This window comes from Sitodiplosis mosellana, unplaced genomic scaffold (genome assembly GCF_009176505.1).
Source record: "Sitodiplosis mosellana isolate CC-2019 unplaced genomic scaffold, AAFC_SMos_1.0 Smas_scaffold_6197, whole genome shotgun sequence".
Taxonomy (NCBI): domain Eukaryota; kingdom Metazoa; phylum Arthropoda; class Insecta; order Diptera; family Cecidomyiidae; genus Sitodiplosis; species Sitodiplosis mosellana.
The window spans coordinates 5,274,554-5,302,331 of record NW_022601438.1 but is presented as its reverse complement, the minus strand read 5'-3'; the positions used below and the strand labels follow the sequence as shown (position 1 = coordinate 5,302,331).

The window sequence follows — 27,778 nt, the reverse complement described above, 5'->3', positions numbered from 1 at the left end:
TGTGTGTGTGTGTGTGTGTGTGTGTGTGTGTGTGTGTGTGTGTGTGTCGGTGGCATGAGAACCCATTCCAAGAGCACTAATTTGTGCAAACACATTCAATTCATGTTACAAACCCATAATGATGGATTAAGTATAACAAATCAACGTGATCGAATGCTAACTTCCCTGTTCGTGTGTGTGTATGCGGATGCCTTGAAAACCATTTGAAATGAAGTGAAATTGAATGGCCTGTGTACTCATCGAGTAATGCTTAACTCACAGTTCATCGATTCTACTGGATTCTGAAGAACGTGCAGAAAACACACTCACACATAGGCAGATTATGACAATGTAGCAAAGGAATTACACTTTTTTCACCTGAAAAAAAAAATCGATTCACACAACTTTCTGCACCATTGCTACGCGATGGATAAAAGTTTCTTTTTCATTCACTATTTTGTGAAAAAAGGAGAAAGACAGAAAAAAAACTTCAACTTTTCGCTGTAACAACGAACATTTTAAATATGCACAAACATGCACATTGAATGCATTTGATGCGCAAAATCATACACACTACAACTACAACATCAACGACACAGACACAAAAAAATGAATATAATCTTTTTCGCAACTGATAGAAAAAACACACACCGACGAACCCTATTCGCACTCTGACGGAACGGAAAAGATGTTAAGCAAAGCGAATGAAAAAAAGAACTAAGTACAATCGCACAAAAGTCATTTCATTGAATGTGAAAAGTTTTTGGATTTTTCACGGCAAAACTTAATGAGGGAACACGGTATAAAGAGAAATGGGCATGGCTGGTGCAATATCAAAAGGACGAGTCTGGTTAAAAGCCCACTCTTCAACACCGCGTCTACATCCATGACACGTAAAATTTTCTAATTGAATAAGTTTTCAATATGGAGTTTCCAATTTTCGATACATCATTTCGATGTCGATTAGTACATCAGTAAAATGTTTATGGTGGATAACAATGTGCGGTCGGCGATTTTTGCCGTCTAATACACGGTGTAGCACCATGTTTTCAACTATTTTTCATCGTCCTACATAGCATGTTAATTGGATCCTTCGCTTTTTTGGTTTTTTCTTCAACATCATGTTAACTTATCTACATATAAACCGAAAAAAAGTTCTTCAACGGAATAACTATAACACAAATAATTTATCTATTCAGTCGAGATTAAACACATATCTTGTAACTTACCGATGGATACAACTTTAAAACTTTGATTCACTTTTGTTTTTTTTCGCAACGATCTCTTGTTTCGCCAGCAATGTTTCACATTTTCGTCTTCTTCTTCTTCTTACTTTTTTTCGGAAGCCATGGTTGAAACAAGTGTTCTGAATGAATGCTGTGATTTAATCCTACTCTTCCGGCATTAGCTGTGCGCTTGAAGTTTTCGGATGATGTGTGTGTGTGTGTTCAAGTGTTAGGGTGCCATACATATTTCACAACATCGATAACATATTTTGCAAAGTTTTGCCAAATTTATGCAACGAAAATTCGAAAAGTTTTTAGCAGACAACAAATTTACAATGGAGTTTTTTTCTCATCTTTTTTTCTTCCATCGAGATAGAAAAAGAACGTAACGGTATCAAATATTTTTGCTGGGTGTTTTTTCCAAGTTCTTTAGTGCATTTTTAACATTGTATACATCTTAGTCGGTAGTTCGTTGTAAGCGCAAACTCTTATATTTGATTTGATTGTCATGAGAATGCAATTTTTGTTAAATAACATAAAAAACATATTTTAAATATGAAATAGTAGCGCAGCGAATTCGTGGTTGCGAACTTCTTGATGAACTTTATTTCTTCTTCAACTCATTAACTTTATGGCAGATGCTTCTGTGCTGCATAATGGGTTCACGCACTTCAAATAGGTATAATCCAAAGCTAAAGAATGTAAGGCAACAAAACGCAAATTCAACACTTCTCAGCCCATGTAATCTTCCCAAGCCATATGAACCAAATTGAACACCTAAAAGTGCCACCAAATAACTTAATGAATAATTGTTTAAAGTAGTTGTAAAGCATCTAAACCATACCACATTCTGGGAAAAGAAGAAGAATAAAAAAAATACAACGAGTCAGTAGAATTGAAAAAAAAAACGATTAGAACAAAAAAATCGTGTAGACACACCGCTAGCTTAAGCTAGCGTCATACCGGTGCAATTGCATGCATTACATTCAAGTCGTGCAGATGTTATAGACACCATTGATTTATTCGAATTTAATGGAATCGCACGAACGACCGACCTGCGGAAAAAAGAATATATACATAAAAGAAAGTCGATCCGCTTTTAACTAAATATGGAAATGCATCCAATTTACACCTGGATTAGTCTCGCTCTTCGAAATAAACAAACGATGAACAAAAGCAACAACGACAGAGGAAGAGAAAAAAACTGCGGAAAAAATATATGGCAAAAGACAAGAGTCTTAAGAAAATGATATGAAATTCGATTCTTAAGATTATAGTGCGCATTAAATATCGGTTGAATAGCAAAGGCGTTCTCGTCATCGTCGTTGTCTAATGATCTGGTGAATCTGCAACATGCAAACATTATGCGCCCTGCCTATTTCTCTCTTCGATCTGCAAATGTAATCTAATGTGCGAGTTAGCGCACGCTTTGATCACAATATTCTCAAATCATTTTTTTTTCTCTTTTCGTTTCGTTTGATTTTGGTTCGATTGAGAGAGTTTTGCTCGTGGCTTGATTTGCATCTGCATAAATAGTGCTATTTAATCCTTTATCGCACTCCAGAGGAATATTCTCCCAATTCGTAAAATAGAATGGTTTTTCTTTTTCTTTCGAGTGTGTGTGTGTGTGTGTGTACTCATCGGATATATTTTACCACGGCAATACATGCAAATGACACATTTTCGATTCGCTTGTCGTTTTGTTTCTCGTTCTGTGTGTTTTACAACTGTAATACTGCAATGCAAAAATTGCTCGTTCTTTTTCTCCGGATGCAAATGAGCTGCATTTTGATATTTGATCATGCCACTTAAAGTTGAACACGTTTCGCTTCTTTTTTTTGTTCCGCTCTTCTATCCAATCGACAGTTGAACTAACTGAAGTACACGAGAAACACATGTATCCATAACGTTTTATCAATTTGAACATCGTGAAGTGTGAAAAATGTTGTATTCTTGGAGACACAATACGAATGGATTCAAAGGAACGAGCGAAAAAAGCACACACGGTTGCCTAAGAGAGTGAAAGAAAGCGAGAGAGAGAGAGAGAGAGAGAGAGAGAGACGATAGCAAATGTTTTATCAAACAGCGATAAATCTTCGTTTGTTCTGAAATTGGAAGCATCAAATATCTTTTTAATATTCGTATGCAAGAAGGAAAGAAAAACGAAAGAAAAAAATCATCATAAAGAATTTCGATTTCGCATCGATTATTGATATCAACGTGACCCAAGTTATACATATATCGAATGATATTCGTGAGTCCGTTTTTTTTTCATCGCATCTTCACATACACACACACACACACACACACACACACACTTTGTTCTGGAATCGATATTGGATTCATAAAATACAACAATTTCCAGAACTACATATAAGGGCTATAATGCGACCATGCGCAACAGACAGGCGAACTGTTTGCAGAACTAGAGAAACTGCAAGCAGCGCAACAAAAAAGCACGAAAGACAGAATAAAAGAAAGAAAACCTCTCTGATGCAGTAATTATAACGATCAACTATTCACGGTAAAATGAGATGGTTCATCACTGAAGCAACCGTAATAATGATACCGACCGATGGACGTCCAGGTTAAGTTTATTTTGTATTTTACCAGAGAGCCATCCAACCCATGTACACATTTGATTACGTCTAATCTGCATAAAACACTCACAATATCAATCAACAGTACACACAAAGGTCCATCCTTCTCTAATAGCCCTTGTAAAGATAGGCCACGGTACACCGTCCCCATCCCATTCGATGTAATGTTCCTCCATCGTTTCTTTCTCTCTCTCTCTCTCTCTCTCTCTCTCTTTCATTCTATGCACGGTGCGAGTATGTTAATCGTAAGAAGAGAATAAAAAGAAAACATTGTGCTGCACATCACGAATCTCATACGGATTTAATACGAGGAGAAGTGGAAAAACACACACACATCGAGAGAGTCAAGAGCAGAAAGCTAAGAAAGATATCAACAGCACTCGGTTCATGTTTCCCTAAATATGCTTTAATGTGCTGTGTGCACTTGACTTTTTTTCTGCTTCCATTCTCACTGCGATGACGACTTGCAGGTAGAACTGAAAGAAGATGTGGATGAAAAAGAACAAGCACACATGTATAATATAAACAAAGAATCTTTTCTACACAATTTAATATTCACGGTCAATGGATATTTCCTGTTTATGCATATTTACTTCATCAAATAGAAGATGGTCGAGGTGCGAGCAACTCTCGAATACAATGTGCTAAAGCACACAATAGCTCGATGCTCATTTTCATTCACCGTCTCTCTACCACACGACTGCAATACAGTCGGCCGGAGTCAAATTTGAAATGAAAACTTTGAGACAGAGAGAGAGAGAGAGAGAGAGAGAGAGAAGGAGGCAGAGAGATGGAAGAGTTTAACTGAAAAATTAGAGGGAATAATAACAGTAGTTAAGTAAAACATTCTACATTCAGATGAAAAGTGAAACATTATTCAATTACTTGAAAATGTGAGAATGAAATGAACAAGCAGCACAGTAATAATATTCTGTGGAATTTGCGATGGACATCGGTTTAAGGGTTCACAAATGGATCCCATTTCATTCAAGTGCATCGAATCGAGTGTGTCTCTTCAATACGCATCACTACATTAATAATAAATATCAATATAATTACTGTCATCTTAAACCTCGTTCGATCGCGATCAGTTACAGGAAAAACGATGATTCTCCCGTATGTACATATGGTTTCTCTCTCTCTCTCTCTCTCTCGCTTTGCCGTTTCCTTTTCTTCTTCACTTTGGCCATTGTGTTCATTCGCTTATAATAATCGCTATCTGCAACAATATCTGCATTTCATCGTGTTCCAAGATTTTTGCATAAATCGTGCGTTTCGATATTTCTCTCTCTCTCTCTCTCTCTCTCTCTCTCTCTCTTTCTCGTTGCTTCCAAAGCCGAGCAGAACAACAAAATCTCGTTGGTTTGAGATGTTTTTCGTCTGATTTGTTTTTGTTATGTGTTGCTATCGTTTTTTTTTCTGTTTTGTTCACATTTATTCAGCATGAAGAAGCTTAAATTGAGTGTGTGTGTGTGTGTGTGTGTGTGTGTATGAGTATGTAGCATGTTCGTTGTCGTTTCATTATTCGTATACAATGACATTTTGTTGTCGATTCACAATTGCTCACGATATAAACGATGATAATTAATACGATAGGGCCGGGGCGAACCGCGCACAAAACACACATATAAACACAATATCTGCTGAAACACGCATCAGTAATAGCGGATCATGCACACGGCCAGAAACAGTTGGCAACATCGTTCGCATCGCACCAATAGCACAAAAAGAAGAAGAAGAAGAAGAAGAAGAAGAAGAAGAAGAAGAAGAAGAATAGGGGGGGGGTGGTAGAGAAAAAGAACAGTATTAACAACAAGAGCGAATAAATACCGTGCGTTAAACTATCTCTTTAATTCCACTTCAACAATTATGTCATTGCGTTGTGTAAAGATCTCTTCTTTATTTCATCGTCGTCGTCGTCGTCGTCGTCGTCGTCGTCGTCGTCGTCGTCGTCGTCGCCGTCGTCGTCACCATATTACAAAACGACAGAGACGAGAGAAAATTTATAAAATCATTTCCTCTTTTGTTGAATTTCATTGAAGCAGCAACGGAGGCGAAAAAAATGAACAGCAAAAATAAAGTTCATCTTCAAGTTGATGTCCTTCGTTGAAAATACACTGCGTAACTTACCGATGTCACCCAAGAATTATTTGGTCAAAGACAACGATGAATTTTATGATGACTGTGGAGAAATATCGCGTCAATGCCTTTTGTACGCTCGCATTTATTGTGTATTGTTGTTGTTTCTACATCAAGCCAAAACCTTCTCTTCTGATTGCGAAACATTTCGATAAACTTCCATTAATTTTAATAGTTGAACATTTTTTTTTTTGCATGCGGAGCTAGATGAATATTTAATTGGAACAACCTAATTGTGCCATTTAATCGGCATCGATTATTTTGATTCTGAATACAGCCGTTCTTATTTTTATCGCTAGATCGGCCGCAATTCCCCGTTTATTCCTCTTGCAATACACAGCATTATTACTGGTATTATTATTGTGCATTTGTTGTGACGGTTTGGGAATGAAGAAGAAGAAAAAACATACTCCAGAGACAGAGAGTCAATTTATCTATCGCTCTGTCGCTCAAAACAGTCATTACCATCGGAATGGCGCGTATAAATGAAAAAAAGTTTCAATAACAAATCATGCAAATAATCCCGATTAATTTTGCTTCTACTACGACGTATCTTCATTATGGCCGTGTTGTCCACAACCCACTCCATCGTAATCGTTCACGCTCAATTTATGGGCCATTAGATATCAATAATAATATAGGTAACTTCTATGGCTGTTGTGTGAGATTCGTTTTCACTTTACGATTTTAACGCCTCGCCAAATGTGCCTATTCACATCCGTGTGCACGTGAATCGTTGCTTGGCCGAGAAATTCCATGCAAACACACAAAACACTAGAAGAAATGGAAAATCTCAATAAAATAGCCACATTTCGTTACTTCTGACAAACAACTTACTTTCAAAGTTCGTGGCAAAATGTCTGCAACACAATCATCAACGGCGAATTTCAATTTTTCTATACGCTTCGCTTTTTTTCCCGTTTCGTTCAAAACGCAAATCAACTATGTAATACATTTGAATTGCCGCGAGACAGAAGCTTGTTTAGCAGCGTGCAGTGTGTGGCTATCTTGAATTGGCCGTTTTCTCTCTGGCACTGAATTTCCTCGTGCTGTGTGTACGCGTGAGCGGGAGCACATACTCGCAAAAATGAATGCTTTCATTTTATGAGCTCTCGAGATGGAAAAAGCCAGTTGTGCAGCAAGTGTCTTGGTTTCATTACCTCAATTTGAAAGAAGAGAAAAAAATTATATATATATGAGCGTATTAAGAGCAACTATTTAAGATTTTATACGGAAAAGAATGTATAACAACATGTGCACCAAGATAACAACAAGAGCGATTCTTTTGCCATTTCTTATTTATACTTCGCTTTGTACCATCAATGTGTAACATTCTATTGTATCAAGAAACCAAATCGCGCGCGCTGTGTGTGAGACAGAGAGAGAAAGAGGGAGATGAAAATAAAAGCATGTTAAACATTTGAGAATCAATTTTATGAAATTGCTTATGTACAGCAAAAATGACTAGATCCAGAACATTTTGTCGATAGATGAAGCATTTTCACCTTTCAATTGCTTTCAATTTTTTGTCGTTGTTGTTGTTGTTTCCTTCATAAAGAAATCATAGCTCCTTTTTTTACGTAATTATTTGCAATTAATTATTACTATCGTGACAATAAGAAGTATCTTATAATTAAAATCGACGGATGTTGCATCTGAGAAAATGGAATGGTATACACAGGGAAAAAAAATCTATATCTCTATTATATTCTTGCAATCATGTCAGCTTGGGCTTTGATTTGCTGGCTGGCTGGCTGGCTGGATGTTTTTCTTTCGGCTGGTACCTAAGGTTAGAATAAACACAATGAGAAGCAAGAAAAAATATATCCATGTTGAACATGAGTTTAGTTTTAAAATGGTGAAAGCAACTTGGCGACTGTATCGATTATGTTTGCATGACAAACAGAAGACAGAAGACTGCTTTTTCACAAGTATGTGAATAAATAAATGAGAGGAGCACATGCATATTAGAATGGGTGCTCGTTTGCACGAAAGAGCTATTAAAGCCGAGGAGAACACGTTGGTCTGAAGCAATTTAGGCCCACAAAGAATATGGTCATCCAACAAAATTGTTTTACTTCATCATTATTTTCCTAATAAAATGCACGAATATTTCCAGACTCGGATAATAAGAGATTTGAACGAGATAGAGAGGGGAGGAAGAGAGAGAGAGAGAGAGGGATAAAGGAAAGAAATATGAATCGTCTTAAAATAGGCAAATGTGAAGCTCTAAATTCGTGAGAACTCTTTAGACTGTAACTCTGGAATCAAAAATTATAACATAATTTTGATAACGACGCTTTTTTCCTCTTCATCCGGACAATTCAAGTAAAGAACAAACCTAGTTGTCCAAAAACACCACTACAGTATGAGTCAGTTTGCTCGAATTTAAATTGTGTTCTTAGCGCGAATATCATGTGAGTAAATTAAAGTATCAAAGTGACCGAAAAAGGCGTCAATAGAACGGTGTGTGTATGTGTGTGTGTGTTCAGAAAACAGTTCGCATAAAGGCATAAAAATATTCCGAAGAAGCGCTTCTGCGAATTCTCAAGAAAGAGACATGTTTTTGCAATCAAATCGCTTCATTAGTTTTCCACCATTTGATGGCTGTGGTATGCGCACAGCGAATGAGTAAGAGAGAGAGAGAGAGTTAGAGACAAAGGTGAGCATCACATTTCGGTGGTATGGTCGTAAAATCCTTGCGTATGCTTTGATACCGCACTATATACCTCTGAAAATGTACGATTAACAAAGATATACGAAACCAAATGAGCCATGCACAAAGTGTCATTGCACTTAAAATCAAGAGCAAGTTTTAAATTTTATATCTTTCCTCGACGACGATCCGTTCGGAATTTTTTATTATATTTGAAAATATTTTCTTTCATTAAAATCGGAATTCGTTCACCCAAAAGCTTATTAAATTAGGCACACAAAATACTTGAGGTTGTATGGAAATGTCTTCTTTCTCTCAAATTGAGAGACACAGACTCTCTTTCGTTGTTCATGTCAAAAATTGTGTGGCTTCGCCCGAAATATGCAGTGACTCTGCGCTCTGCCCAAATGGTCGGCCGCCTTCTTATTACAAAATAGTTATAAATAACTTATATCTCTTGGATTTTATTATGAACAATTTGAAGAGGGAAAAAAGAACAACATATGAACACAAACACTGGCTGCTACACATCAACAATGCGTGTATGTGTTTTTTTCAGTCATTTTGCTTACATCAGCGTTTTTGTTCATTTTTGTCCTATGGTGTTGTTATGCGCATCATCATCATCATCATCATCATCATCATCATCGTCGTCGTCGTCGTCGTCGTCGTCGTATTTATATACAGACAACACAAATATTTTCTTCTGTTCTATCTCTCTTTCGTTTTGTTTCACTCCACGTATAGATGACATATTTGAGTCGTGGTCATGTTTGATAGCGATTGCATGCAAAACGCAAATAAAAACAATGTCATTGTCATTCAATGTTGATTGGTGGTGTGGACTTCGTTTCGGATACCACCGTTAAAAGAACGATTGCATGCATGATATAATGGGTAGACTGTAACGACAACGACGACAAAAACGATAACGTTGATCGAGGCAAATGATGAGAAAGCAACATACACAAACAAATTTAGAGTCTAGGCTCGTGAAGTATTTATACATCCGATGGTCACTTTTAGTGTCATCTTGACATGCTTTTACTTCGATGATTTTATTTCTATACATTCAAGTACGAGAGATAGAAACAAAAAAAAAACTTTATTATTTTCATGTTTGGGCTGTTTATCTGATTACTGTGACTTCTCGTGGTTTGTCTGCGTTAGAACAAAAGACATTTGTCAAAAGCGAATAAATCAAAAATATGTTAGACAAGCAAAATGATGAGACAACCGAGGGAGAGAGAGAGAGAGAATGATTCAATATTAAAATGCCATGCTGTAGCAAATAGACTGCTGCGACGCAATTGGTTTGCATGCCATATCGTAATATATCTATATCAATGTGAGTACAAGTAATAAGATAAACGTACATATCATAATGCCATGGATACATTGGAAATTAGAACGTAGATGCCGGCTACTGGCTTCATAATGCGCCGCATCGAAAATAACGGGCTGCACAAGACCACCAAATACACACCACACTTGATACTTGCTACATATTTCGAGACACACAACCGCTGGCATGATCGTGCAGACGCCCTTCTGCCATCATCTTGCAGTGGTGCAGCAGAGGTCACTATCGAACGACCCAGAGACATGGATGACATTTATTTTCATGTACATATACTGTTATGATGGGACAAATCTTACCGAAATGCTTCCCGTGTTTGGGAGAGTGCTTTTTTTTCGTTCGTGTTCTAGGTTCTTACCTAGGTAGTCATGGATTGGAGCATCTTACCTGCTGTTGATGCTGATTTTTTTCTCGCTTTAAGTTTATCAATTAATTTACTTTGGTCTCGTTTGGGCTGTAATCACTGAACGCTGTTCAAATACTTGCACAAACAAACAAAACACGTAAACAGAACAAAACTAGTTGCTTTTGTACGTGACCACCATCGGCGAGCGAGTATGTGCCGTCGTCATCGTCGTCGTCGTCGCTGCTGCTGCTGTTCTGTTTTTTTTCTAATTCTTCTTCTTCGCTGTTTTACTGCTCACACAATCAATAACAAATGGACTACGTAAAAAGATATTTTAACACGATGAAGAGCACAAATGCGAAATACACCTGTTCTTGTTGCTTCTTGCGACTTCATTAGAAAATGAATTCCCGTTAACCATCTCCAATCTCTATGCCTCACACTCTCTTCCTCTCTCTCTAGCTGTATCTAACCGTATAAAATCATCAACAACAAGTGCGCAGTATTTTGCCGTCTTCTATGTTCTTCTAAGTAATAATTTATATTTTACTTTTATTTGCCTGGTCTTTTTTCATCTCTCTCTCGCTCCCTCGACTACTTATAGTATTTTGTTCGATTGTAGTGCGTTATCGCCGCGCGTATTCCCCTTGTTGCATTCAAATGTGAAAAGTGAACTCGATAAAATCTTCCATGCGCGCTCGCACACACACACAGACAGACACTTCATCTATAACGCCGGTTGTCGACGTAAATACTGGTTGCTTGAGAGCGTTTCATATTAATTCACACTCTCGAGTCAAGCGCAAAAATTTGCATACCGAATGATTTGAATTGTAATCCCATATCACAGTCACATACCCATATTGATGTCATCCATATGTCGCACCGTGCGTCGTTTCAGTCTACAGATTGCGCATCAAAAACCCCGGCCCCGGAACATATCGGAAATATAGTCTTTTGTCTAATCGCTTTAAATGTTTGGTGTTATGTCAAAACAAAGCGCAGGAAAAAAAGATACACACACTTAGAATTGTTTGATGGCCATTCATTACATAGCAAATGTGCTTGAACGCACATACAATTGTATACGGCGTTTTTTTTTTTTTTTTCATTCGAAAAAATGATTTTAAGAAATCACCCGAAGAAGAAAAAAATTCTATGCGATAGAATCGCGTAAAAAAAAAAAACAAAAGGTCAGTTCAAAACGATCAGCTGAGCTGCTGGAAGAGCAGTGAGTATATTACGGCTTATTCATGCATTGTCACAAATTCAGTCGACTATTACCACCTCCATTTAAATGGCATGACTAAGCCGTGAATCCGATTGACCTCTGAGTAAACTTGGTATTAGATCCCATTCGTGTATGGAAAAAACACTATTTTCGTTCGATTTTCGTCAAATGAAGCCAAAAACAAAAATATACTGAGCAATGTAAATGTAAATGAGTTCGAATGAAATATGCGTTTAAACTTCTGTGAAAGCCACCCAACAACTGAACAATCCCAAGCACGTCTAATCTGAAGGTGAATAATATTATGATCAATGCGCAGAAAATTCACAGCTTGTTCATAATCAGCCGATCGGAATTGAAAATTGTGTCTAGACAATCGCCATTGCAAGACACAGAGGAATCGAATGAATTTTCAGTACGATTCATTCAATACAAGAATGCGTACGTGTGATTAGCTGACGAAAACAAACAAATATGCGACCGATGATTTCATGGATTTTCGGTATTCCATAGATATAGATATTCACTAGTTTACATAAGTGTTTATTTTCTTTTTGTAGCCGTCTAAATGTGCTGAACTAGATGCTGAGCCGCTCTGTGTATTTTTTTGTGTACACATACAGACTATGCGTCATGCACATTGTTTTAAACGAAAGCTTTCCACTGATCATTCAATTATAAATAGACGCACATTAATTATGAGCAAATGATGATGAATTATGCAAATAAATTAATCAAATGTTCCAACGGAAAATTGCACGCATGTTTTAACAATTACTCAAGTGTTGCTGTCGATGTTAATTTTGTTTTTTTGTCGTTGTTTTGTTATTACTACATATGCACGAAGCGAAAATCTGGCGACGGCTGATGAGCAATGATTCATTTCCATTAGCATTTTTGTATTGAAAAAAAAAAAGATCCAACAGCTAAACTAGAGGAACGCATCGAATGTCACCGTCGACACGATGTACAGTTATGTTTCGAAATGAGGAAATGTTGGAATTTCACGATAAGATTGAAATAATTAGAAATTAGTTAAATGGGCAGTGAAGAAATGAAATATGGCCTACGTGGAAATGAAGTTATAATGAAGCATGCATTTTTGCTGATTGAATATTGTATTTACCCAATAGACACCGTATGTACAATTGAAATTTGCCCAATTTCTAATGAAATGTATGAACCCTATCAGCATCGTTCATGGTTTAGTTTGTTTGTTTTTTGTGCAGGAGTTGGTTTTTTTGGTCAAATTAAAAATTGTGAAATCAAAAAAAGTGGTTTAAACTGACGAAATATTGAAATATAAAAAAAAAAATTATGCGAAAATAATCGAGAACAACTTCGATGGATTGTAGACTATCGTTCGTCCAGTTATGTTTGAAACGAGAATTCACGATAAGAATGAAATTAATTGAATGGGCAGTGCGGAAATGAAATATGGCATACGTGGAAATGAAGTTATAATGAAGCATGCAATTTTGCTAATTGAATATTGTATTTGCCCAATAGACACCGTATGTACAATTGAAATTTGTCCAATTCCTATTGAAACGTATGATGCTTATCAGCGCCGACATTGATATATAACCACTTGAAATCATGAATAAAGATCACTTTACTGAAACAGGACCCAGTTTAAATAGTGTACGAGCAGACCTTCGATTGAGTAATCAATTCAAGTTTTATGTGGTTAAAGTGTAAAAAACTAACAAAATTATGAGTCAATACGACGGAAGTAAAATAACTGTGAGCAAGGAAGAATTGCTGGTTGACTTAGAACATAAGTTAAGCGCAATGCTTGGGAAGCGAGTGAAAATTGAAGAGATAGATGAAAGTATTGATGCGGCCGAGAAAAAAAGTGATACAAAATACGGGATAACGGCTGGGAGCGCGCCTAGTATAAAGAATGATGTGATGACGGATAAGAGCAAGTCTGGTAACGAGAGTGGTGAGGTGACGGATAAGAGTCGTGAGGTGACGGCTCGCTCTTATCCATCTAGTAAAGAAAGTGATGAGGTAGCACCTAAGAGCGCTTCTGCTGAAGGGCATAAAGACAAAAAATTTCCGAATTATTCTCCACCGATTAATAATTGGAAAATATCGAACCCAATCCATTTATCAGGAAATAAATTTTTCGGTCGGGATGCAAATGGCATTTTTTTGACTGAAGGATTCTATAAACTGGAGTATACATACATAAACGCCCATTCGGGATATGGCCTGGCGTTGTTCGATCCTGTCTCGAAGCAATTTATCAAACTTCTCATATATATCGGTGACGGATCACATCTAAAACACAATTCGAGTCATGTCTATATCAAAATTGATCGAGCTACTCTGATTGCAATCACAGATAGTAATTACACTTGTCGTCCAACAAGCTTCAAAGGTTTATTCACAGTGACAGTGCATAAGCTAAAAGTTCCGAATTAAAGTGTGGCTGAAGTACGGATATGAGATTTGAAGCTCAGCTCTCATACGCATTAATTGAATATTATATTGTATTTGCACTATAGGCACCGTATGCATAATTGAATTGCACAGTTGAAATGTATCCACTTTCTGAAGAAATGTATGATGCCTGTGAGCATCGATATTGATAAATTGAATCACGAATAAATATCACTTTGCAAGCTAACCGAAATTTGTGTATTCGGAAAATATTATTATTTCATATGTCCCATCGCCGATGATCTGTTCATTTTTTTTTCATTGGAACAGCACCCAACGCATAGCTTATCATATATCATTCTAATTTTGTTGTTGTTGTTGGTTGGTTGTTGCTATTCTTGTTGATGATTTTTTTTTGTCGTCGTTGTCGCCGTCTATCTTTCATCGCGGACGGTTCTCGTACGCGCGCACATGATTTGATTTTGCGATGGTAAAAGCGCGTCTCGGTACATTGTTGCGTTTCTTTGTCATTCACACATGGTGTGTGTGTACGTTGTTGTTGTTGGGACCAAGCGCGCACAGCTTGGTTCAGCTTAATACAATGTGCAAACGTGAAATCCGCAACCAAAGCATACCAAACGATAGCGACAGCGACATCAAGAGAATCATACCAGAAGCAGCAGCAGCAGTAACAGAGCAACGGCATCAAAACATCACCATAACAGAGAGACACGGTTCCATGCTACATGCTTTACTCGAAGCAAATCAGTCGGTCGTTATACGTTCAACGTTCAACGCGCGCAACCAACACTCGGTCGGCCTCTCTCGGCTGACAATAAACACAAATATACAGAATTTCAATTCAACTTGCAAACTCAAAAGACTTGCCTTTGGACACTCGGGTGAAAGAATGCAACCGAAAAACGGTGTACATTTTCGGAATTTTACCACCTCAAAATTTCAAGTTAGTTTTTTGTTGTGTTTTTTTTTTTAAGTAGTGACGAAAACAAACAGTAATTCCGTATTTATTTTGTTTGCTGTTTTTTGTACAGTTGTTGTTTTTGTTCACGTTAAGTGATTGTTGATTCTTACTGATTGGCCATTTTGTAAAACGTTCATGAATTCAAAATAACGGTGGATTTTAGTTTTTGTTGTTTTTTTTTTGTTTCCGCGGATCATTTTGGATACGATGGTGAAATATGTCTCGCACGCCGATTTGATTACATTTTGAGTGTTCAAGTGATGAGTAATAAAATGATTGAGATTCGAATATAAAAAAAAAGACTAGGAAAAATTGATTTTATCGCAATGTAACGTTCTGCGATCTCTTTCGATAGAAACAAGATGCGTTTTATTCGACCTCACAAAAAAGATATCAAAATTTTGTTTATGAATTTTTCGGCCTAATATGAGCCAATAAAATGCTGTCGATAAGTTGTAAAGTATTGTGATGCATTCGAAGAGAATGAGTGTTAAGTAAATTTGTTTGTGCTTTGTGCAGAAGTTGTCTTTTTTTTGGTCAAACTGAAAAATTGTGAAATCAGAAAAAAAGTTAAACTGATCAAAAATTGAAATAAAAAAAAATTATGCCAAAATAATCGCGAAAAACTTCGATGGAATGTAGACAAATTTGCAAAAATTCTGGTATGTTCTTTATAAAAAAAATCCACAACAACAATTTTCAAATTGTACACAAACAACGACTTTTATCCGCTTTAATCGACTTCAGTGGGACTCTTATCTTTGACTGTGCGCTTTTTTTTGTTGCACTTGTGCTACACTCGAATAATCGCCAGAGTATGAACCAAAAGTTGACAAGTTCTTTTTTTGTTCGTATATTTTATATAAGTTGACAGTTGTTTTTTTTTTGGTTGGAATGTGCATTTTTCAACAGAAATAAACAAACGAATGAAAAAAAACACACAAAAATTTTATTAAAAAAAACGAAAATCATAACCCAGATAGGAAATGTACCACTACCGGTTAATTACAGGCTTTGCAACGATAAACTCGAATTTCCTTTCTTTTGTGGCTCTGGTGTACGACGGAATGAACGAACGAACGAAAAAAAAAAATGAAATTGTTCTTTCTTATGCTCTCGATACGGTTTTATTGCTCTATGTTGTACGGAGCTGTATTTTCGAAGTATCTTTTTTTTTAATTACACCGTACAGATACAAAATAAATAAAGCAACAAAAAAAATAAAAACGAATAATTATTTTTGTGTACATTACATGTGGATGTAGTTCAATCGCGAAGTTCAAGTGAACTGAACGACTTAATGCTTTCCGACCGTAATCGATCCGTCTAATAAATGCAATCTCTCTAAATCAATGATATTGGAAGTGAGTGAGAGAGTGACACGATATTGGTTCAATGCGTGCCCATAGCGCACACCTAATCAGATCCCATGTCCCGTTGATTGGAAAGTGAAACGTCAAATGAATTTCGAAAAAAAAAGCGAACACAAAAACCAAGAATTATGCCAAATTGTGTCAAATGGTGCACTTACGCTCCAAGCCATATGTGTGAGTGTGTACAAAAGCAAACAGCTGCCAATATCGTTGAAAGTTGTTCTAATTTCATTTCAACCTTCATTGTTTCTATTATTATGTATATTTGTTTTGCATTCATTTTATTACTTTCTATGACTTATGCTGTTTGCTTGCTGTGTGCCCGTGTGTGTGTGTGTGTGAGTTTTTTTTTGTCTTTCTGTAAATAGGTTTTGTTCTTCTTCAGAAATAAAAAAAAACCACACAATGTTTTGCGTTTTGAAGTGTTCTTTCTTTCTTTGGTTTGAACTTGAATCGTTCGGTCTTTTTTTGTTTATTTCCTTTGGATCATGAACACTGAACAGTGCCTGTGTGTGAAATATTTTTGCTGTGGTAATAGCTCAATCGAATATGATTAACCAATCATCCATTGTGTTCGCTTTCATTTTGGAATCTCGGAATTTATCAACACGCCGAATGCGATTCAAGAACTTTGGCAATTTAGATGTCTTGGTCGAAATACTTGTGGCGGCATTTCCGACAAAGACGAGTATGAACAAAAAAATATGAAAGAATGAATGAAAATCGAACTTTGGGAAAAGTGTCAAATATGTAAATTTGCCTATTCATATGATCCAGAGAGAGAGAGAGAGAGAGAGAGAGAGAGAGAGAGAGAGAGAGAAAGCGAGTGTGTACACTTTTGTCGGCATGTATGAGTGATTGCCAGTGGTTTTTTTGTTGTTTTTGTTGAAATAAATCGACGTCATATTTTTGTCACCAAAAATCAACACAATGGAAGAATAGAGCAGCATCGACACGAACAACAATAACAACAACAACCAAAGTATAGAAAGAGCACACACAATAAATAAATGCTAATCTGTCAATTCGTGCTTTCTCTAGCGACACAAGTTCAAAAAAGCTGTAGAAAAAACAACAGCACTCATGTTTTGCCATTCATTGTTTTGAAAATATATCTAAAATATATCTACGCGCTGTTGTTTCGTATTTGCTTATTTGCGTGCTGTTGTCATTTTCATGAAACAACAAAAAAAAACTTCATTTCATTTCGATTCGAATCGATTTCATTGCACGATGACGACGTACTTCTTTGCTTAATCTTGGTGTGATCTTGATTTTGTACGATTTCAAAGGCATGGCATTCGTTGTTTTTTTTTAGAATAAAAAAAACACAAAACAAATCCATTTTTGTCACTTGTTAAATGACTTTCGTCGCTTTGAACGAAAACTAAAAACAAATAAAGACAAACAAATTGAATGCGAATTCATTATTCGCGTGCAACAGATATGCTGAAAAAAAGCGACAGAGAGAGAGAGAGCGAGAGAGAGAGAGAGAGAGAGAAAGAAAAAAAGCGGCACACAAATTAGAAAGTAAAAACTTGGTGTATGGGGCTTGTAACACATGTGTGACAGGTTTTCACATACATGGGCGCGTTTTGCACATGTCATAGGCGATTAACTGTTGATATTCACATCGAATACAAAAAAGGCAACACAGAACAGCAACCAAATTACACTTCCAATGCACACTGTAATCTAATCATTGTCTCTTTTACGGTAATCCGAACAGAAAAAAAAGTAAAGCACTCAACTCGGTTGGTTTGGTTTTTTTCTTTTTCCCATTGAATGTTGAAATGTGAATTTTTTTTTACATTGGCCCTTGCAGCTACTTTGGATGCGTTGTCAGTCACAATTGCTGATTATTTAACGTTGTGTACACTCTTCTTTTCGTTTTCTTCTTCAACTTTTTCTTCAAAAAAAAAAAATATCTCGCATATCAAAATTAGTTTTTCTCTATGTTGTTCCGTCGTACAGATGTTTATTTCCTGATTAAGACATCAGATTTAATCATTTCTATGCTTGGTACACGAAATTCATTTAAGAGAGAGAGAGAGAGAAAAAAAAAAATAACGCATGCTTTCCAAAACACAGTTTGGCAACGGTTTTTTGATACGAGGTTTTCGATGTCAAAACCAATTTTGTTTTCGCATTTCTTATACATTTTTACATTCATTCGAATGAAAAATCACTGTTGATTCATCTCAACCTTTCGCACACATTCCCTTCGGCTTCGTCAAAATATACTTTATTTGTGTTGAAAAAACAATTTTGTTACCTGTGGCTCCTTCAACTAATAATGAAAAATGTAGTGAATTTTCAATTTGCGCTAGAATTTCACCGTTACCGTTGCATCATTTCTTTTAAAATTGAACCATGAACAGTTTCGCTTGATCATTTTATTAGTGAATATTAATTGAGTACCAACTGCTTAAAACATTCATTTCAATTCTTGACGCAAACACAATGCAAATTGTTTATGCAAAAAGAAACTGAATCATCATCACCATCTTCATCGTCGTCGTCATCATCATCGTAATCAGACAATTTCACTTTGTTATGACTGCACCTAAAAGGTGCTTCATTGCATTTAATAATTATTGTTTAATTCAAAAATCATACACGCGAAATGCGTCCTGTTGGTGCCATCTTCTTCTTCATTCGCTGTTGCCTTTTTTTCCATATCTGACACATTCGCAGACACATCATTATGGTATATGGCGCAAACAAGTACACGTTCAGTGCCATTTAACGAAAGAATAATGAACTCGGCAGAGAGTAAGTGACAGACAGGTGCCGGTGTCTTTCTCTCTCTCTCTCTCTTCCTCTCTCCCCGTCTTATATGACTCAGTTTTTGTATAAATAAAACTGAGAAATGAGAGGGAGAGAGAGAGAAAGAGAGAGAGAGAGAAAGAGAGAGAGAGAGAGAAAGAGAGAGAAAGAGAGAGAGAGAAAGAGAGAGAGAGAGAGAGAGAGAGAGAGAGAGAGAGAGAGAGAGAGAGCAAAAAAAAATTGTTTAATAACGGAATGTCTGCACAGTACACCAACTAATAGCAAAAATAAATAGCATTGCGATTCGATGAAATGAAAAGGAGCACCGTAAATGAAAACAAATAATCGCGCATGCTGTGTGTGTGCATGCAGTGTGCAATGGTGATTGATAAAGTCACATTCATTTGGCACATCGCATCTGTTCAGGTGGCAAATGAACCGAAAATCGAATGAATGGTGCATTTTAAAGCGGGAGACGACAGGCAGGATGGCATCAGGCATATAGAAGAAAATCTCCATCTATCTCTGCGCTCGCGAAAAGAATATCATGACGATCAAATAAATCGTTATTTTTCCCATGATATTGCGATGACATGGCATCATGTCAGGGCTATAAGATGGCAGAGAGAGAAAGAGAGAAAGAGAGAGAATTTTGCCCGCCATGTCGTCGATGTACACCAATCCGCCAATTTCTCTACCGAGATACCCATATATACACTGGATTTGAAATTAATGAACGAAAAATTGTGCGATAGAACACACACAAAATACAGAGAGAGAGAGAGGGAGGGAGAGAAAGAAAGAAGTTGTGCTGAGCATAGAATGAAAAAAGAAGAAGCGAATAACAAAGCCACAGAGCAAACAAATGAAAATGTCTGCATATTTGATTTTTGAAGCAAGATTCTAGTCTGTTTGTTTGATCGAATGAAAACATATTTGAGTATGAACTCACCATCCGCTGAGTGAGAGCAAGAGAATTCAACTCGCGACGGACAAGCGAACAAGAAGAATAATATGAAAAAAGCCCAAAGAATAAGAAAAAAGATAGATGATTTGAGAAAAAAAAAAGAAGAACGAAGCGTTTGACAGTACGAAGGCAAGAGAGTGAACCGAGAGTGAGCCGAGTGAGGGAGCGAAATAGCGAAAAAGACACACAGAGAGATGCGCTAGGTAAGCAACCGCTATAAAAGCAGCATTGCGTTGTCATCGAAAAGCATTCTCATCATTCATTTTGTATTCACGTTTGAATATACAACGCCTGGTCATTGAGCTCTTCTTAGCCAAAACGAAAGAAGAAGAAAAAATAAAATAAAACAAAACAAACCAACAACACAGTATACACACAAACGCAACTCACTCTATAAGACCAGAAGTACAATAGTTTCGTGGCCGACGATTTAAAATAGATTCAGATGGGTTTTTTTTTTCTTTCTGTACTTTTGTTTCTTTTCATTATTTTCATATTCATAATTTGTTTTTTCTTTCGTTCGTGTGTTGAACTTGTGATGTTGAATTTACATGTCAAATACACACAACGTGCACGTTCATCTACCTGTCTTCTTCAAGCGTTCGGTCGATCTCATGCAGGAAACAATCGCGACTGCGATTGAATCGCAACAATGTAAATCTTATAAAGCGTACTGTTTGTATTTTGTCGATTATTGCTGTGCGTTTTCTCTCTCTATCTCTCTCTTCGGTTCTGTTTTTTTTTTATTTATTCAAATTCTGTATTCTGAAATGCTTGATTTATGCGTCAATCGGGTTGTGTAACATTTGACATATTCCATTTTTAAGTTTCATGGTCTTTTTTTTCCATGATCTCTTGTTCAATTATTATTAAATTTTGAAATGTTAGAACATTCACCACATGCTGCGCATTCCGACAAAGAAAAATAAAAGCACCAAGTATTGGCATCAAAAACTTTTACTGCCGCCTCTTTTTGTTTAATTACACCAAATTAAAAGACTGCAAATGATGATGGGAACACGAATTTCGGAATCATGTATGTAATACTGTGCGGCAAGCGCGTGGTTATTAATTTGCTCGGCCAAACGGATGAGATGGTTTGCGGTGTACAAGCGCAATTTATGTAACATAAGACAACATCACGGAGAATCACAGTGGTTTTTATGTTGTTGTGGCGTGGCGAGGCGAGGCGAGGCGAGCACAAACACACACACATAAAGAGAAATCGAGAACAATCAAAAGAAAAGTGAAGAAAATGTCAGAGAAGTTCAAGTTCATTTATTCAACCCGATTCCACATCTCTCCCAATCAAAATTGAAGCATTGAATACTTTTTGCTTATTATGGCTTCTTCACTTTCTCTGTATGAGTCCCGGAACGCTGTCGCAATGTATTTGAACTGTATGGGGCTTTTTTTAATCAACATTTTCAATGTATTCATATGCCATAGCTGTTTTCTTTCTTCAACTCATGACATGTTCTCTTCAGAGTGAAATGCGGCTCGTGAAGGAAAAAAAATCAATTCATTTAATTAAATACCTTCCAATTTGCAAAATATTCCAATTTCCAAGTTTTCAGAAATCCAAAACAGTTAATATAATAGAATTATAATTACATAATATAGTTCAAACACATACACACACACATCGTGCTTGGGTTACGTAATTGCGTTTTTTTTTTGTAGTAGATAAAATTCTGCTGCTGCTGTTTCTTTTCCTGCTGCTATATGAAAAAAAGCGTAGAAATAAACAGTTAATTTCTGAGTGGAGAGCTCAAAAATATTGAAGCTCCCGTTTGACGAGATGATGCGGTGGAAAATTAGATGTTATACGCATTAATGAAACGACATAGCATTCAATATAGGTTCATAAGATAAAAGAGAGAGAGAGAAGAAAAAAAAACCACTGAAGATTTTGTTGCGATCGCTTCGATTCGCCGAATGTGTATTAGAATATGAGATCTGAGCTGCTGAGATGCGAATACACGTCGATGATGAAATTATATCGTGGCGGTCATGTGTGTGCACACGGCACTACATAAATATACACACGTATCGCTATGGCGAATATGTATTTGCGCAAGTGAAAAAGAATGAAATGAGGTAAGACGGGGAGAGATAGAGAGCGCGCATCAAAAGAATAATTGGCAGCGATTATCGGGAATATTGTTAGTCGTCCCGTTTTCTAGAGCAAAGCAAAACGAAAGAAACAAGAATGAAATAAAAAATAATGTGCGGTAGTATGTTGTTGGTACGTGCACTGCTAGATAGAAGGAAAAAAAATGCTCTTCCCAACAATCCAATGAAATGATAATAAATTAACTGATTAAAATAATAGGCACACACTTGCATATCCGCAAACACGGCCAGAGATACCATTGTCCCCAGCAAGAATCAGTGTGAAGTTCTATCTATCTACTATCTCGCTCTTGCTCTCTTGCTGTCCTCTTTTTCTTCCTTCGTCTTTCATGTGGACAGTCTTATTTTGTTGTTGAACGAGAAAAAAAAGTAGTGTAATACAATGGAGTCGAATATCGATTCGGAAGGCTCGCGCGCTCAATTTGGTTATAATCGACACATCGCAAATATTCAAACACACCATATACGAATGCAAATTGCAACGAAATAAAATGATAACAATAACATGGGTGTTGTGCGGAGCCGCAGTCGCAGCAACAACAACAACAACAACAACAACAACAACGAAGAAATAAATACAGAAGGCACGAACAACTATTTGAGTAAAAGCACATTTTTATAATTAGTGTTGTCTACTGTTGAGCACAATGATAAACGTTTTTCAGACACACAGTCATTTTATCCATTGAATTCAACATCTGCCATCACGCGTCGTCGCTCAGGCACCTCTTACAAGTGGACTTCTACTCTCTTGCCTTTGATACTAGATGTGTAACCAATGGAAATTAACAACAGCACATGATGAAACACATTTTATTAGCTCGTCGCAAGCACATCTCGATTATGCATGTAATTTTTTCATTCACTTTGTCCCTCTTCTTGCTCTCGGTACACGAATATACATTTTGCAAATTCAATTTGCTAAATGCCATGCATTATTCGTACCCATTGGCTGTTGACTATTTCATGTTTGATGAGCCCCGATGGAAATTCGAATTATGTTCTGTTTTTTCTTCTTCTTTTTCCCCCACATTCAGTTCACACATAAATACGAGAGTTGTGGCAGTTTAATTTTGGACACATATACCAATTATCTATCAAAAATTCAATGCGACAAAATGTTACAATGTCAATGACAAACGGTGTTTATGCTGTGGGACATCGTGCGAGAGATGAACAAACCGTTATTCGACATTCACTCATTATGCATGCATCATATTGTTTCGCCAACTCGGTTTTGCGCGTCGCTGTCATTGCCTAATTAAGATTTTGCTCGCTATAGCTATTAAGCTATAAAAAAGAAATGTTTTTAGCATGGAAAAAAAAGAAGAAGCTGGTTTAGGAAGAGGCGACGGCATGTCGGTCGCACAATGAAAAGGAAACATGACAGGAAAAGAAGGTCACATAATGATCTAATGAGATGAACAAGAACACTCACATGAAGCGGTAATATGTTATGTTAAATGGAGTTTTAAAGGGTTTAGCTGAAATTCCGGCTGAACAAAAGCGTTTCAACTAAATGTCAAGACGAAATTTCGACATTTTATCTTTCTCTTTAAAATTTTACCATTCATTAGTAGTTTGAGCAAATTTTACACGATGGTTAGCAAAATTAACAATACAGAATTTGATTTGTTCTAAAAATTTAGCTGTCATAGTAAATTAGGTTGAAGAAGAAACTCTTCGTATTATTCGAAAAAAGAAATGGGAATAGTTTCAACAGGAAAAAAATAGATTTTTTTAAAATCAATTTACAGATATCTTGAGAGTTACTATAAATTAAAGAGACTGTCGTTAATTATTCGCTAATCGGTAAATGTGATCATCGATGTTGCTCTCTCTCTCTCCCTCTTCTTCATGTAGCAAGCGACAATTTTCAATTTAAAATAAATAAAGTGCTTCGGCTGATTTCAGCTGCAGCAGCAACATCAGTTGAAAATGTTGTGTCCATGGATGTATTAAAGTATACTTTACGGTACCTACTGTAAGAGTTGAATCCTTGGCGTTCGCCCGTCTCCACATCGGGACTATTCTGTCTCTCTCCTCTCACTATTTTGCAGATGAGTGTGAATATCCACTTCACATGTGCTCTCTCATCACATCATGATACCGAAGAATATTCGAGGATTTTGTACCTTGGCATAACAATTTGTTGGACATTCTCCAAATGATTGTGCAACGGACAAGAAAATAGAATTAATTAGAGCACAGCGTATAAAATGCACTTCCCATTAAAATCGTGTGGCTATTTATACAGTCGTGTATGTTTTTTTCTTCTTCAAAGAACTCTTTATTGAATTTAAATGAAAGCACACACTTGTGCAAAGGACCGAGACACACACACAACATTTGAAATTGCCGAACACGCCGTTTTTACCTTATTATTTCGATTGATTCGGTGCTATCACAACAAAGTACAGCACGTGTAGAAAACTGCACCAACACACACACCCGTTTGCTGTTTATTTTATGGCAATCTTTTTTTGTGCATTTCAAACCACATTGATTACGGGTTTGGATAAATGCTCTTCGAAGAGCTTCTCTCGTTGCAAAAGCATCCAATTGATTGCATCATCCCAACACTTTACACAACTAAATCCCGGCTTATTTGCGATGTCAATTTCCGAAAACCGCATTCACGTTCGTCGCATTTCAATATACACTTAAGCACTTGAGACCGTATCACGAGAACGAATGGAGCACTCTGCACCGCATAAATAGGGATCAAATAATTGCGGAAAATGGACGAAACGAGCAGAAAAAAAATTGCGACGGTTAAGTATGAAAAACAGAGAGAAAAAAAAGACCGTTGCCAAGTTGCTTTGAATGGTATTTTACAGCAAAAAAAAAAACCCTCGAAATTTTTAATCAGCGCTTAGAATTTCGTTTCAAAGTTTTTTACATCGAAAATTAATGGTGGCAATTGCGTTTCTCCAAAAAAAAACTATTGCAGCAGCTACGATTCCCTTTCAATATCCAGTAAATTGGATTTAAAGCATGTAACAAAAAAGTAAACGCAACGAGCAATTTATTGGCAATGATTTTTGTTCGATTTTATAAAAAGCGCTCAAACGCTTTTATAACTGAAATATTTTACTCAATGCCCACATATAACCATATGTATCAAATTATACAGATGAAATAGGCTCAGAAAACGAAAAACGAAGTACTCAATTCGATAAATATCATATTCACAATGTTTGTAGTGGTCACCACTGTATTGATTTCGTTTTTGTGTGTTGTGAGAGAGAGAGAGAGAGAGAGAGAGAGAGAGAGAGAGAAAGAACATTTTCTCTTTTCAAAGAGATGAAGTGGTGAGTTGTTATTGCATTTTGTCAGGAATTGAGTTCTCTGCATTCTGTTGCGGCATATATACCCAAGTATATTATGTCTGTGCAGAAGCAATATCAAATGGGATTGATAATTTAGTTCGAAGCCAAACCTAGTTTTTGGTTCCATTCACAGCGTTTAAGTACAACCATATTCTTATTTATCGGGAGAAAAAACTGAAGATCCAAAATAAGCTTATTTAAACCTGAGTTCAATCTAAAATGCTGGCACTCAACTTTAGTCGAAAATGCTCTGTAGATAAACCGAAGCCCAAATTTATGGTTCATTTGAAGTAAAATTAAATTGTCCGTAAATTTCTTAATGTGCTTAAATTGAAGTGAACACGGCAAAACGAACGTACACGCCAAGATAATTCGTGACTTGGATAACTAATCAAGTGTTCTAAAAGCTGCTAATCGTTATGAAGCGGAACGAGAAACAACAATGAAGCAAACGTGTGTGTTGGCTTCATCAATTTTAAAATGTCTATGTCACCTCACCGATGCATTTGTGATAAGATCACACAGTCCATCGTTGAGATTTGAATGAATCTGATGTTTACTATTTCGATAAGAGCCGAATCCGTTATTGGGTGATTTCAAGTTATCATTCTCTCATCATCTGTACCTCGTTCAACAAACATAAAGTCCGAATAATTTTCATAAAGTGTTCGACAGCTTTGCTTCTTCATCTTTCGAAACTTTTTTTCTTCTAACGATCAATTAAATTGGTATCCATTTTGGTTTAAGGTCTAGATATTTCGCAAGAATTATTTCAACGAAGAAGAAAAAAACGTTCAATACGTTTCGGGTAGCCATTTATTTGGGCATATGTCTTTTGGCGATTACAACCCGGCCCCCGGTCAATATATAACAAGAGTTCAGTTGAAAAAAATCTCCAAACGTTTTTTTTTTTTTTTTTTTTCATTCGTTCAACTACGCCGGTGTTTAAACATCCATTTAAAGCTCAGAAATTGATGCTATAAATCAATTGAAAGCCGCCAATGATGTCGATCTCATCCATTTGATATCATCAAGTTCAATTCGAATGTATTTCGTTTTTCTCTCTAATTATTATTATTTTTTTCTTGCCTCCATCCATTCCAAGTGAATCATTATCGAGTCAATCAAACAATGATAGTTCATTAAATCGTTTCAAGTTATCTTCCGCCTCATCACACACACACACACACACACATCGAACATTTACACCGAAATTCACAGATCACAAAACGACTAATGCAACTTTGTACCGAGAGAGAGAGAGAGAGCAGTCGCCACCGCCGAATCTCGCTCGTTTCGATTTTTCGATATGTAATTTCTTAATGGCGTTTTACGGTTAGAGTGGAAACAAACGAATAATCGACGCTGAAGTCGATTTCTATCGCGTATACATAATGTGTGGTAATCAGAAGAATTTTGTTTTTATACATTTGTTGCCTGTTTGAAACCGTGAATGCTTTAAAAGCGGTGTGTGTGTGTGTGTTTTTGATTGAAAGTTCAGTAAAAATGGCCCTCGGCTAAAACAATCAAAATCTAAAAACTTCACTGAATTCAGTGTGTTTTTTTTTTGCTTTCCTAACGAGAAATAAAATTGGTTTCGAATGTGATTCGATTGGCAATGGTAATTTGAAGAATTTATCAGTTCAAAATGCGAACAAAGAATTTCATTGACCTTGGTGAATGCCAGCAACAAGAACCATTCTCATATATGGGTGAGTTATACACATACACACAAATTAGGTAATAGTTTGGAGAAGAAACCATTCCAAATTATTTTTTTCCTTCTGTATCACTCACAATAATTGCTGTATGAATACTTGTCTCGTATCGACGATTCTCTGAAATTCGATTAAGCTTTTCTTAGTTGTATATTTCATTGAACACAAAAAGCCAATATTTATGAAAAAATTTATTTTCATTTTTTCAGGACATAACAAAACACAGAGAGCCTAGTCGAAAGGAGAAGAAAACAAAAATTCTGTTGAAATTCCATCCCAATCAAATGCGGCATTCGTATCGACTGACGACAGCGTCTATATGAGACAAACGGGCCATTAGCTGAAAAAAAAGGAAGCCCAACTCAAATCAACGACAGCAATCCACGAATTCTTGCGATAACAGTTCCACATCAAAACGAGAATGTAAGTGAAAATGTCGTCTTTTTTTTCATTGTTGCTGCTAACATCGAAAGTATATTTCGTTTGTGTGTGTGTATGTGTTTTTTTTTCGGCGGATATTTGTCGAGAACTTTTCGTCCAGAGAGACAAGATAAAATGCGCCGAAGAAAAATA

General features: G+C 36.5%; 1 protein-coding gene across 7 annotated transcripts in view; it reads left to right on the top strand.

Moving 5' to 3' along the window:
- Positions 1–27,778, top strand: part of LOC129577192 (uncharacterized) — a 172,805-nt gene that overhangs the window by 117,484 nt on the left and 27,543 nt on the right. For 3 of the 7 annotated variants that reach the window (XM_055463805.1, XM_055463807.1, XM_055463806.1), the window contains one exon: positions 27,415–27,628. The gene's annotated coding sequence lies outside the window, so the exon portion shown is untranslated. Of the gene's footprint in view, positions 1–14,695; positions 15,573–27,044; positions 27,228–27,414; positions 27,629–27,778 lie in introns of those variants that run through there. The other 4 variants (XM_055463811.1, XM_055463809.1, XM_055463808.1 and 1 more) reach the window with 4 other exon arrangements.